Consider the following 12,995-nt stretch of genomic DNA (forward strand, 5'->3'; position numbering starts at 1 on the left):
TATCCTGCCTTTCTAGTATTAATGGAAGTTGTATTTCATTTTGGAGTAAGCAAGTAGTTCCAGTTGAGAAAGGAAAGCTCTACTTAAAAGACTAATGGGAAATAAATACAAGAGAAGGAGTGATAGAATTAGAAAATAATCATTTTCGACCCCAAATGAAAATAGTGATTTAGACAGAAATTAAGTATTGGTGGTAAAGTCATTAGGTGAATAGTAGATGGACGGAGGACGTTCTTATAGTGCCAAAGTATATCACAGAAATTACTCTCCAATTCAAAGGAGAAAACCCACCTGCATGAAGGAAGCAGGTTGCCACTACCTACCATAATTCAGGAGTCAATCTTAGTGGCCCTCATCACTGACCAACAAGATGTCATGGGTCAGTCTCCTGATGTGACCCAATAACAGGTATACCACATCACCTATGATGTATTTTTCCCAAAAATGTTTAACTTTAATCTGTCACATTTTCACAGCTAGCTCCCTGTTTACAAACATTAGAGGGAATAGAGGACAAAGTTGAACAGTACTACAAGCAAGCAACTAGAAAAGTCCTGAAAAATAAAATATTCTGCAGGCAACTTCAATAAGTCAGTGTATGGAGAAAACAAAACAAAACAAAGCAGAAAGAAACCATAAATTAAAAGAATCTCAAGAGACATAACAACCAGGTGCAATGCACGGTCTTGGGTTGGCTTTTGTTTTGAACAAACCAGAAAAGACATTTTGAGACAACTGATGCAATTTAACTGTGAAATAGATATTAGGTAATATTAAGAAATTGGTATTACTTTTGTTAACTATGACAATGCTTTTTGACTATGGAAGTAAATGTTCTTTTTTAAACTACAAATGAATAAAATACATTTAAAATTTTTTGATTACACTAACAATCAAATAAATACGTTTAAAAACTTTTCATTTTTACCTATGAAATAGGCCAAAGTTTCCTTTCATTATTTATCAAATTAAAAATAAAACCAGCCGGGCGCAGTGGCTCACGCCTGTAATCCCAGCACTTTGGGAGGCCGAGGTGGGCAGATCACAAGGTCAGGAGATCGAGACCACGGTGAAATCCTGTCTCTAAAAATACAAAAAACAAAAAATTAGCTGGGCGCGGTTGCGGGCGCCTGTAGTCCCAGCCACTCGGGAGGCTGAGCCAGGAGAATGGCGGGAACCCGGGAGGTGGAGCTTGCAGTGAGCCGAGATCGCATCACTGCACTCCAGCCTGGGCGACAGAGCGAGACTCCGTCTCAAAAAATAAAAATAAAAATAAAAAAATAAAATAAAACCATTAGTCAGAGTAGGATGGCCAAAGCTTCTTTCTGTCTAATCCTTTTCTGGTACAAGTACAAATTAATTCAGCCATTCTAAGAGCTAATTTAACAATGTATATTGAGAGTCTTTAAAATATTCATGTCAGGCTAGCACAGTGGCTCACACCTGTAATCTCAGCAATGTGGGAGGTCAAAGCAGGAGGACTGCTTGAGCCCAGGAGTTCAAGGCTGCAATGAGCTATTATTGCACCACTGCATTCCAGCCTGAGTGACAGGGTGAGACCCTGTCTCCAAAAGAATATATATATGTATATATTCACGGCAATAGTACACTTCTCCTTCTTTTCTTTTCTTTCTTTTCTTTTTTTTTTTAGACAGACTCTTGCTCTGTTGCCCAGGCTAGAGTGCAGTGGTGTGATCTCTGCTCACTGCAATCTCCACCTCCTGAGCTGAAGTGATTCTCATGCCTCAGCCTCCCAAATAGCTTGCATTACAGGCGTGTGCCACCATGCTTGGCTAACTTTTTGTATTTTTAGTAGACATGGGGTTTCACCATGTTGCCCAGGCTGGTCTTGAACTCCTGCCCTTTTTTTCTATAAATGTATTTGGATGAAATAATCAGAGATACAATGAAATATCTATGTACATATATACATACATACATAGTTTATAATAGCGAAAAGTTAGAAACCACTAAAATGTTCAATATTAAATAACTGATAGGACATCATAATATGGTATATTTCATAAGTATGAAAATTGCCAAAAACTGGTAATAATAGGAAAATGCACATAATAAAATGCTAAGTGGAAAATCAGTATATAATGCTATAGATTTTTAATCTTTTCAAATATATGGAAAAAAGACTGGAAGACAATACAGCAAAATATATGTACAGTTTATCTCCGAGTGAGATAAATGTTTTTTTGTTTTTGTTTTTGTTTTCACTTTTCTGTATTTTACACACTTTCAATAATAAATAGATATTCTTGGCCAGGCTCAGTGCCTCATGCCTGTAATCCCAGCACTTTGGGAGGCAAGGCAGGCAGATTACCTGAGGTCAGGAGTTCAAGAGCAGCCTGGCCAACATGGCAAAACCCCATCTCTACAAAAAATACAATTAGCCAGGTGTGGTGGTGGGCACCTGTAAACCCAGCTATTCGGGAGGATGAGGCAGGGAGAATTACTTGAACCTGGGAGGCGGAGGTTGCAGTGAGCCGAGAGCACTCCAGTCTGGGCAACAGAGTAAGACTATGTCTAAAAAAAAAAAATTATTTCATAATTAGAAGGAAACGTTCATAGGAAAACACCTCCCAAAACAAGAAGAGAAACCCAGAAGGTTGCATCAGGTTCGCCTGATGCAGTGCGGGACATGGGCTGAGAATGAGAGTTGCAAAAGCCTGTTTATGTAAAATTACATGCTGTCTTAAACAATTTTTTTCTTTTTTTTTTTTTTGAGACTGAGTCTCCCTCTGTTGCCCAGGATGGAGTGCAGCGGTGTGATCTCGGCTCACTGCAACCTCCGCCCGCCAGGTTCAAGTGATTCTCCTGCTTCAGCCTCCTGACTAGCTGGGATTACAGGCATGAGCCACCACGCCCGGCTAATTTTTATATTTTTAGTAGAGACGGGGTTTCACCATGTTGGTCAGGCTAGTCTCGAACTCCTGACCTCATGATCCGCCCACCTCGGCCTCTTAAAGTGCTGGGATTACAGGTGTGAGCCACCGCGCCCAGCCTTAAATGATTTTAACAACAAAAATCACTTACACTTGCCATAAAAATTATAATGTGGAAGCATATAAAGTAAAAAATGAAAAGTCACCCCTCAACTTTTCTTCAGTCTTTCTCTTACTCAGTTAGTGAATAGTTTTTCATACACAGCTTTTTCAAAAAATGAGATCATATTCTACATATTGTTCCATAACTTGTTTTTAATGACTTAACAAAATTTTACAGAGCATCCCCCCTTTCTATCCATCAGAATATGTGGGTTTACTTCACTCTTTTTAATAATGGGAGACGGTAATGAGGATGTACCACAAGTTATTGAATCATTTTCTATTAGCAGATGTTTAGGTGTCCTTTTCATGCCATTGCAAACAGCACTGTCACCAACACTGTCATATGTGCATCTTTACATAGTGTGTTTAGGTAGAACAGATTCTTTGGAGTGGGATTTCTCTGTCAAAGGGCATGCAGGTTTAAACTTTTTCTCCTCAAATTCCTTTACTATATTAACTTGTACTCTCACCAATAATGTGCTTGTTTCCTCACACTCACACCAAAACTAGACTTGTATCATCGGACTGTTTTTAATTTTTTTTTTTTTTTCTTTTGAGACGGAGTCTCGCTCTGTTGCCTGGGCTGGAGTGCAATGGCGCAATCTCGGCTCACTGCAACTTCCACCTCCCAGGTTCAAGCGATTCTCCTGTCTCAGTCTCCCAAGTAGCTGGGATTACAGGTGCCCGCCTCACGCCTGGCTAATTTTTGCATTTTTAATAGAGACGAGGTTTCACCATATTGGCAAAGCTGGTCTCAAACTCCTGACCTCAAGTGATCCACCCACCTCGGCCTCCAAAGTGCTGAGATTACAAGCGTGAACCACCATGCCCGGCCTTGCTTGCAATTTTTATGTTACTAATGAGATTGATATTTTTAATTGTTTCTTGACCAAATGTGTGGAATCTTTTGTAAGTTACCTATTAATCTGTCCCTTTGCCTAAACAATATATGAATGCTATTATTAATTTGATAGAACCTTCAATTTAAAGTGGCTTCCTAAAATATTACAAATTCTATTAACTAAGGACAAAATGTAAACAAAGATTATCATTTCTTAGACTCTTGTTTTGAATGTTTGCTTATTTGGATGCCAAAGTCCAAAAACCTGGTTGATGTTCTCCTCTTTTTAAAAAATAGAATCTCGTGTCATACTTTGCAGATAGTTATATTATCATAATTTTCCAGATGGGGAATCAGAGCACGAAGTATTGTACTTAGAGTCACAGAATGATTCACTAGCAGACATGCATCCAAAATCCATTGCTCCATCTTATTTTTCAATTATGTGCCCCACACTTTCCTCCAATTCACTCCTCACCACAGTCTCATTTACTGGAATAAAGAGCCAGTTAGTATTCATAGGTTTTATTCAAACACATAAATATGTAAGTTCATGAAAAAGTGAAATGATTGCACCTAGGCTATAAATTATTTCTTGTTCATGTTTACAAACGAGGTTTTAATTACTGTATACTTCTTGGCCATAGGAAAAATGACTTAGGAATAATTTTCCTGCAACCAAAATTTAGTAAGAAATATGTTTTAGTACAGTGGTGTTTGCACAGAGAGAGAAACCTCAATGTGACATTCTGGCTGTAGTTTAAGAAAAAAAAAATTAGGTAAGCTGCAAGGAAAGGACTTTAAACTTTTATTATGGGAGAGGGTTTTAAGTGGGGGATGTTCTCCCGATCCAAAATATGGTTTTCCTAACTGCTATAAATATATCAGTCACTTCTTCACTGCCTCTGTATGGCAGTGACCTTGTAGGACAGATGGAGTGGAGAGAAAAGCCTATTTCTCAGAAATGAGGAGTTGGCTGTGTGGTACAGTAATACCTTCTCTTTCACTATTTTCCGGGGACTACGAGATGTTGTTATTAATACTGACAAAAATCATTTTAAAATAACTGCTCCTGTTTGTTTATTGTGTGCTAATTACCTTGTACTCATTGAGTTCTCCTAGCAGCCTTATGTTTTCAGTATCTTTTATTTTATTAATTTTACAGGACTAAGCCCCAAAAAACTTGGGCAATTTCCCACAGTGAGTAAAAGTAAGAGCCAAGATTCCCATCAAGCCCTGCCCGCTCACATGCAGCTCTGTTCCCCAAGATGCTTTGCTGCCACGTCCATTTGGGAGTTCCAGGATGGTGAAGGCAGAGAGAGGTGCCCTTGGGGCACCTCATATGTCTTAGAGATCCAGCCCAGGTCAAGTCTGTCTCTTGGCTTTGCAAGTTCAGAAAGCCAATGTTCTGAGCTGGTCCATCCAGAAATGAGGTAAAGCACTGGGCTGGGGGCATGGAAAATGTGGGTACAGACAAAATCCCCAGGACTGTGGAGGGGTGGGGAGTCAGAGGCCAGGGAAGCCACAGAGGTGGGGAGATGGGAAACACGAAGAGCACGCCACAGCAGATGTCTGGTCCATTCCAGCCATCACAGCAGTAGGCTGGAAGCCACATCATGGAGTGGTCAGGGTTCCCCAGAAGCCAGCCAAATGGCAACCAGGAATCCTGAGGAACTAAAGCGCAGAAAGGCCTCTGGGAGCCTTGCCTCCTCTCACTGTGCGAGACCAACCTGTGTGCGTCTGGAGGCTCGCTGGGAGATCAGGGCAGACCTTGGGCTGGGGATGCAGGAGCACGGGGCAGGCACAGCTGCTGGACATGCATTGACTGACCCAGCCAAGCAACCCTACTAGAAACGAAGCTGCAGATTACTTCGCCACCACAACCAATGAACCCTTTGGGTTTAAGTTTTTGGTTCACATTCCTGAAAGGATCAGTCTATTAATTACGTGCCAACTCATTCCCATTTATCCACAGTGGATTGGAACATGTGACCAAAGGAATCAGCCAGCAACCAATTAGATTCTCTCCTGAGTTTTACCTAAGAAACAGAGAATGAGTGAGTCAGATGGTATGGGCATGGAGCTGCAAGGTCATGTGGAGAGCTGGCTGGAGAGCTGGCTGGAGGGCCGGTGAAGTGCCATTTGTGGCCCAAATTACAGGGGAGTGGACATTTAGAACACAGCAAAGGAAGCCAAATAGAAATGAATAAAATTATATATCTCTGGCGAGAGAGAGAGAGAGAGAAAAAGAGAGAGACAAAGAGAAATCTCATTTTATGGTTTTCAATGAAGACAGGCTATTTCCTATAATTAACTCTCTGCAAAATTCCCCCAGTGTTGATAACAAACCCTCTTTTTATTTGAGTTTCTAAGAGTGGATTGCTTTTCTTACCAACAATTTCTAATCCAGAAATTCATAAATTTCTGATTTATGAATAAGAATGCCATTATATTCATGAACAATGGGATGCTACTTTCCAAGGAGAATTTTGCCTACACACATGGAAAATGTAATGAGTAATCCAAATGTAACTTTGTGAGCAGAGTTGTCAGAACCCAGGATGTTGGATCATCTCATAAGTTTGGTTCAGACTGAGGCAGCAACTGGAGAATACTGTTTCCTGAGGAAGCAGAGAGAAAGGAACAATTACTGAATATCTACAGAGACCCTTAGATGTCACATATGGGTTATATCATTTACATCTCACAACTCTTCAGGCATGGTGGCTCACTCCTGTAATCCCAGGACTCTGGGAGGCCGAGGCGGGCAGATCGCTTGAGCCCAAGAGTTTGAGACCAGCTTAAGCAAGATGGTGAGACTCCATCTCTACAAAAAAAAATACAAAACACAAAAAATTAGCCAGGCGTGGTAGTGTGCGCCTGTGTTCCGTTACCCAGGAGGCCGAGGTGGGAGGATCACCTGAGGCCAGTAAGTCAAGACTGCAGTGAGCTATGATTGTGCCACTGCACTCCAACCTCAGGGATAGAGTGAGACCCTGTCTCTAAAAACATAATAATAATAATAATAAATCCTATTCTTTTATTGTAGAAGAATCTGAGGCTACAAGAAGTTAACAAAACTGCCCAAGGTCACAAAACTAGGAAGCTTCACAGCTGGGAATCAAAGTCTTCCTCTTCCTCTCAGGTACTCTGTCTCCTAGGGACTAAATGATAACAGCAACTAACCACAGCCTTTATCCCATTGAGTAGTGATGGTCAATTTTTGTATCAGCGTGGATGGGCCACTGGGCACAGTGGCTTACGCCTATAATCCCAGCACTTTGAGAGGCTGAGATGGGAGGATCACTGGAGTCCAGGAAGAGACCAGTCTGGGCAACATAAGGAGACCCCTGTCTCTACAAAAAAACTTAAAAAAAAAAAAAAAGTCATCTAGCTACTCGGGAGGCTGAGAGGCAGGAGGACCACTTGGGCCCAGGAGTTCAAGGCTGCAGTGAGCTGATTGCACCACTGTATTCCACCCTGGGTGACAAAGCCAGAACTGGTCTCTAAAAAAGCAAAACAGTGGGATCTCAAAATCAAAACGATTGAACTCATGGATATAGAGCATAGAAGGATGGTTACCAGAGGCTGGGAAGGGTAGTGGAGGGCTGAGGGGAACAGCCCTCTATTTGATAGCACAACGGGTTAGTAATAACTTAGTTGTATATTTTACAATAAAGAGTGTAATTGAATTGTTCGTAACTCAAAAGATAAATGCTTGAGGGGATGGGTATCCCATTCTTCATGATGTGCTTATTTCACATTGCACACCTGTATCAAAATATCTTATGTACCCCAAAAATATATATGCCTACTACGTACCCACAAAAATTAAAAATAAAATAAATAAGCAAAACAAAATAAAACAAAAACATGGCTGGACTATGGTGCCCAGATATTTGGTTAAACATTATACGGGATGTTTTGTGAAGGTGTTTTGGGTGACATTAACATTTAACATTAGTCAACTGCTTGGAGTCAAGCAGACTGCCCTCCATAATGTGGGTGGGCCTCATCCAATCAGTTGAAAGCTGGAATAGAGCAAAGTCTGGCCTTCCCCATGCAAAAAGGAATTCTGCTGGCAGATGGCCTTCAGACTCGAGCTGCAGCACCCATGCTCTCCACTCTCCTGGTTTCCTAGCCAGGGGTCCCCAACCTCCTGGCCATGGACCGGTACCAGTCCGTGGCCTGTTAGAAACTGGGCCACACAGCAGGAGGTGAGCAAGAGCATTCCTGCCTGAGCTCCGCCTCCTATTAGGTCAGTGGTGGCATCAGATTCTCATAGGCGCGCATGTGAACCGCGCATGTGAACTGCGCATGTAAGGGATCTAGGTCGCGCAGTCCTTATGAGAATCATCCCCGCCACCCCATCCACGGAAAAATTGTGTTCCATGAAACCAGTTCCGGGTGCCAAAAAGGTTGGGGACTGCTGTACTAGCCCATGCTGCAGATTTCGGATTGACCAGCCTCTATAACCTCATGAGCCGATTCCTTAAAGTAAATCTCTCTATAAATACACACAGGCTATTGGTTCCGTTTGTGGGGTGAACCCTGACTAATACAGGCAGTGATGAATAACTACTACTGGCACTTTTTTTTTTAAGTCTGTATAAGTTAGGGCCATTAGTTCTGACACCTCGGGCTTATAGAAAAGAACATTCAGAACCACAAAATAGAATACATCTGTTGCAAAAACTCCCCTCCCTTGTCTATTTAATTAATTAATTAATTAATTAATTTTTTGAGATGGAGTTTCGCCCTTGTCGCCCAGGCTGGAGTGCAGTGGAGTGATCTTGGTTCACAGCAACCTCTGCCTCCTGGGTTCAAGCAATTATCCTGCCTCAGCCTCCCAGTTAGCTGGAATTACAGGCATGCACTGCCATGCCCAGGTAATTTTTTTTTTTTTTTTTTTGAGACAGATTCTTGCTCTGTCGCCAGGTTGGGTGCAGTGGCGGGATCTCGGGTCACTGTAACCTCCACCTCCTAGGTTCAAGCAATTTTCAGGCTTCAGCCTCCCAAGTAGCGGGGACCATAGGTGTGCGCCACCACCCCTAACTAATTTTTTTGTATTTTAGTAGAGATGGGGTTTCACCATGGTGGCCAAGATGGTCTCGATCTCCTGATCTGGTGATCCACCCATCTTGGCTTCCCAAAGTGTTGGAATTACAGGCATGACCCACCGCACCCAGCCGAATTTTTGTATTTTCAGTAGAGACAGGGTTTTGCCGTGTCAACCAGGCTGGTCTCACCTCAGCCTCCCAAAGTGCTGGGATTACAGGCATGAGCCCCTGGGCCCAGCATATTAAATTTCATTAGATTGCATTTTAGAGTAACTTTCTTGACCTTGTCTTCAGATTCCAGCTTAGCTCAGTGTTTCAAGTAGTGGGAATATATAAATTAACCAGGGTATTATTTATCATACTTTAACACCAGCAATAATAAGTACTGATTCTGGGCCTACATTCTTCAGCACAATCACAAATCTCCATAACCTCCATCCGCACACAAGTGTCATTGATACCTGCAAGTGCCAGAGAGGAGATGCTAATTTGAAAACTTTTATTGGCTGTAATTTGTTTGAAGGTGGTGAACTGAATCACAAATCAAGCTGAAGTTGTGCTTTAATATTCTTCATTAGTATACAGAGTTGTTGGAAAGATGTAGGGAGGGTGAGTCAAGGATGAAATCTCAGATTATTCAGTCAATTATGCATATTCTATTTTGGAACACTTTTCTCATTTCAGGCAACCAATAATTCTTTTGGAGGGAAGGGGAAGAGCAAATGGACAGTATTTACTAAAGTTGCATTTTGAACCTTGTGCCAATGACAAGGATACTGTTTAGACAAATACTCATATTTTAATAAAATAAAATTAGGAATAATAATTAAAAAATACAAGTTCCATACATTTAGAAATGAAAAGGGGCCAGTCACGGTGGCTCATGAGTGTAATCACAGCACTTTGGGAGGCCAAGGTGGGAGAGTTGCTTATGCCCGGGAGTTCTAGACCAGCCTGAGCAACATAGTGAGACCCCATCTTGAAAGGAAGGAAGGAAGGAAGGAAAGAAGGAAGGAAGGAAGGAAGGAAGGAAGGAAGGAAAGAGAGAGAGACAGAGAGAGAGAGACAGAGAGAGAGAGAAAGACCGAAAGAGAAAGAAAAGGAAAGGAAGGAAAGAAAAAGAGAAGGAAGGAAGGAAAAGGCATACTAACAAATAATCTGTGAGTTGAAGAAATAGAACCCTTAAAATTATACAGTGAAAGCACTGCATACTAAAACTTAAGTGATGCAAATAGAAGTAGAAAAAATAGCTACATTCTTATGACTGTCTATATTAGACACAAGATAGCAAATTAATGAGGAAAGCATTCAATTCAAGAAGTTAGAAAAAGAGTAATAGAATGAATTAAAAATAATAGAAGGGGCTGGGTGCAGTGGCTCAAGCCTGTAATCCCAATGCTTTGGGAGGCTGAAGCAGGTGGATCACCTGAGGTCAGGAGTTCGAGACCAGCCTGACCAACATGGAGAAACCCGTCTCTACTAAAAATACAAAATTAGCTGGGCACAGTGGCACATGCCCGTAATCCCAGCTTCTCCAGCTGAGGCAGGAGAATCACTTGAACCTGGGAGGCAGAGGTTGCAGTGAGCCGAGATTGTGCCATTGCACTCCAGCCTGGGCAACAAGAGCAAAACTCCACCTCAAAAATAAATAAATAAATACATAAATACATAAATTAATAATAATAGAAGGAAGAAAAAATGAAGATGAAACCAGAAATTACTGAAAGTAGAAAGTAAATAATGGGATGATTACCAAAACCAAAACAGATTATTTGAAAGGTAAAAGGACAAAGCTCTTTTAGCTCCCAACCAAAGGAGAAAACAGAGTAAGAGATCCACAAATAAATAAAGCTAGTTAGTTATAAAAAGGTTGATGATATAACTATAAACCTAGCAGAGAATTCAAAACCTATTGGGGGATTATATAAATGAATATCACGCCAAATTCTGAAAACATAGTTGAAATGGAAAACTTTTGAGAAAAAATATACATTACTAAAACTTTCAGAGAAGGGATAGAAAATTTAGGTAGACCAATAACTATTTAAACATTGAATCAGTCATCAAAAATTGACTCCCCAAAAAGGCACCAGGCCTAGATTTAAAAAAAAAAACTTTTTATTTTGAAATAATCTTAGACTTAGAGAAAAGTTGCAAAAATAGCATTGAGAGTTCCTGTGTAATCTTCACCCGGCTTCCCCTATTGTTAACAGCTTACACAACTACAGTACAGTCATCAAAACCTGGAAATTAACATTGGTACTATAACAAAAAGACTAAAAACTTACATAATTTTGCTAGTTTGCCCATGAATGTCCTCTTTCTGTTTTGGTATTCAATCCAGTATCTTGGGTTGCATTTAGTTATATGTCTCCTTAGATTCTTCCAATCTGTGAGATTTCCTTGCTCTTTTCTTGTTTTTCATGACTCTGATACTTCTGAAAAGCACTGCTAACTTATTTTGTAAAATGTCCCTCATTCGGGTTTCTCTGGTGTTTTCTTATGATTAGATTAAGCTTATGCATTTTTGGCAAGAATATTATGTTTGGTCATTCTCAATGCATCCTACATGAAGAGGGTACATGATGTTAGATTCTCATAACCGATAACATTATTTATTACTGCTGGAACAAATCTGGCCCTTAAAGCCTTCTTGATGGCTGCAGGATGGGGCACTCATCATGTCCCTTTGCTGTAAGAAGAAGAGAACCTTAACTTTAAGGTCAAGGGATCCAGGTTTTTGTTTTTTAACCTTAAGTGCAGAGAGTTCATCATCATCATTTCAAGAGTTCCTGAATTCATAGCAAGTTATCATGATCAGTCCATTAAATCCCCTCTCTTGCTTTATATCATTTTTAAGCCCAATGCTATTCATATTACTTGAAATGCATCAGTACACACAATAACATCACGTATTCATAAGGACATTCATATACTTACGGACACATCTCACACACTGGTAAGGGAGATGCACATGGGGACAAAAGGGAATCTGTAAATTAAAAAAAAAAAAAAAAAAGCCAAGAGAGGGGCTTACCTGCCCTGGCAGTGCTAATCATGTCCCCAGGTTGGAAGGATGATGAGAGCAGCTCTCTGGAGAGGTGGTCCACGGAGGTGGGAGCCAGGCAAAAATGATGGGCAGAAACCACGGAGGGTCTATCCAGACCTACAAGCAACACCATGAGGCCACAGGGAATTTGCTGGACATGCAGATAACTTTCCAGGTCTGTCTGCCCTTCTGTCCACTTTAAGTGTCCAGTGTTAACACATTCAGACCCTGGTACCTGGGTAGCTTCACATGGAGTCACCTGGCAATTCCTTAGGTTCCTAGAAACACAAACAGCCAGAGTCTGACTGAATTTTGTCACTGATTTATTTCAGGATTGATATAAAAAGTAAATTGTTCTCCTTAAAATGGTGTTCTCCTAACATATCCCATCAGGAAAATGTTCTCTTTTTCTGTGGCCAAACAGTGTGAAGGTTGTAGATTTTACAGAAGGACGAGAACTGAGGGCCATGTCCTGGGCAGTCCTGGCCACATGCTTAAGTGATAGGGCTTGTCTGTGGATTGTCCTTGTTAGAAAGATGGATGCAACTGCAGTGCTGGTCACCAATGCTGGTGACACACAGCCTTATCCAAAGAGATACATTAAGAACTTAGTGCTTGCATTCCCCCAAAGTGATCCCAACCTCTTTCTGGAGGAACTGGTTAATTATGATATAATCAGACAATGTAGTATTTTGCACCTATGGAAAATCCTGCTTTTGAAGCATTCTTATTGACACAGGAAAATGTTAATGTCACTTCCAGTCAAATAATATTTAGGGGGTGTCTTTGCACAGAACATGAACTGATTAGAGCTGAGCAGAAGGACAAACAAGTCACATAAGAACCTACTGAAAATAAAAGGACGCTGGTAATAAGAACTATTTTCCATACCATAGCTGATTGGTTTGCTTTTCAGACCTTCTGAGCCACAAGAGATCACCTTTGAACCACGCAGCGCAAGAGCCTGGGTCCTCACAAAATGCTGG

Source organism: Macaca fascicularis, chromosome 2 (genome assembly GCF_037993035.2).
Source record: "Macaca fascicularis isolate 582-1 chromosome 2, T2T-MFA8v1.1".
Taxonomy (NCBI): domain Eukaryota; kingdom Metazoa; phylum Chordata; class Mammalia; order Primates; family Cercopithecidae; genus Macaca; species Macaca fascicularis.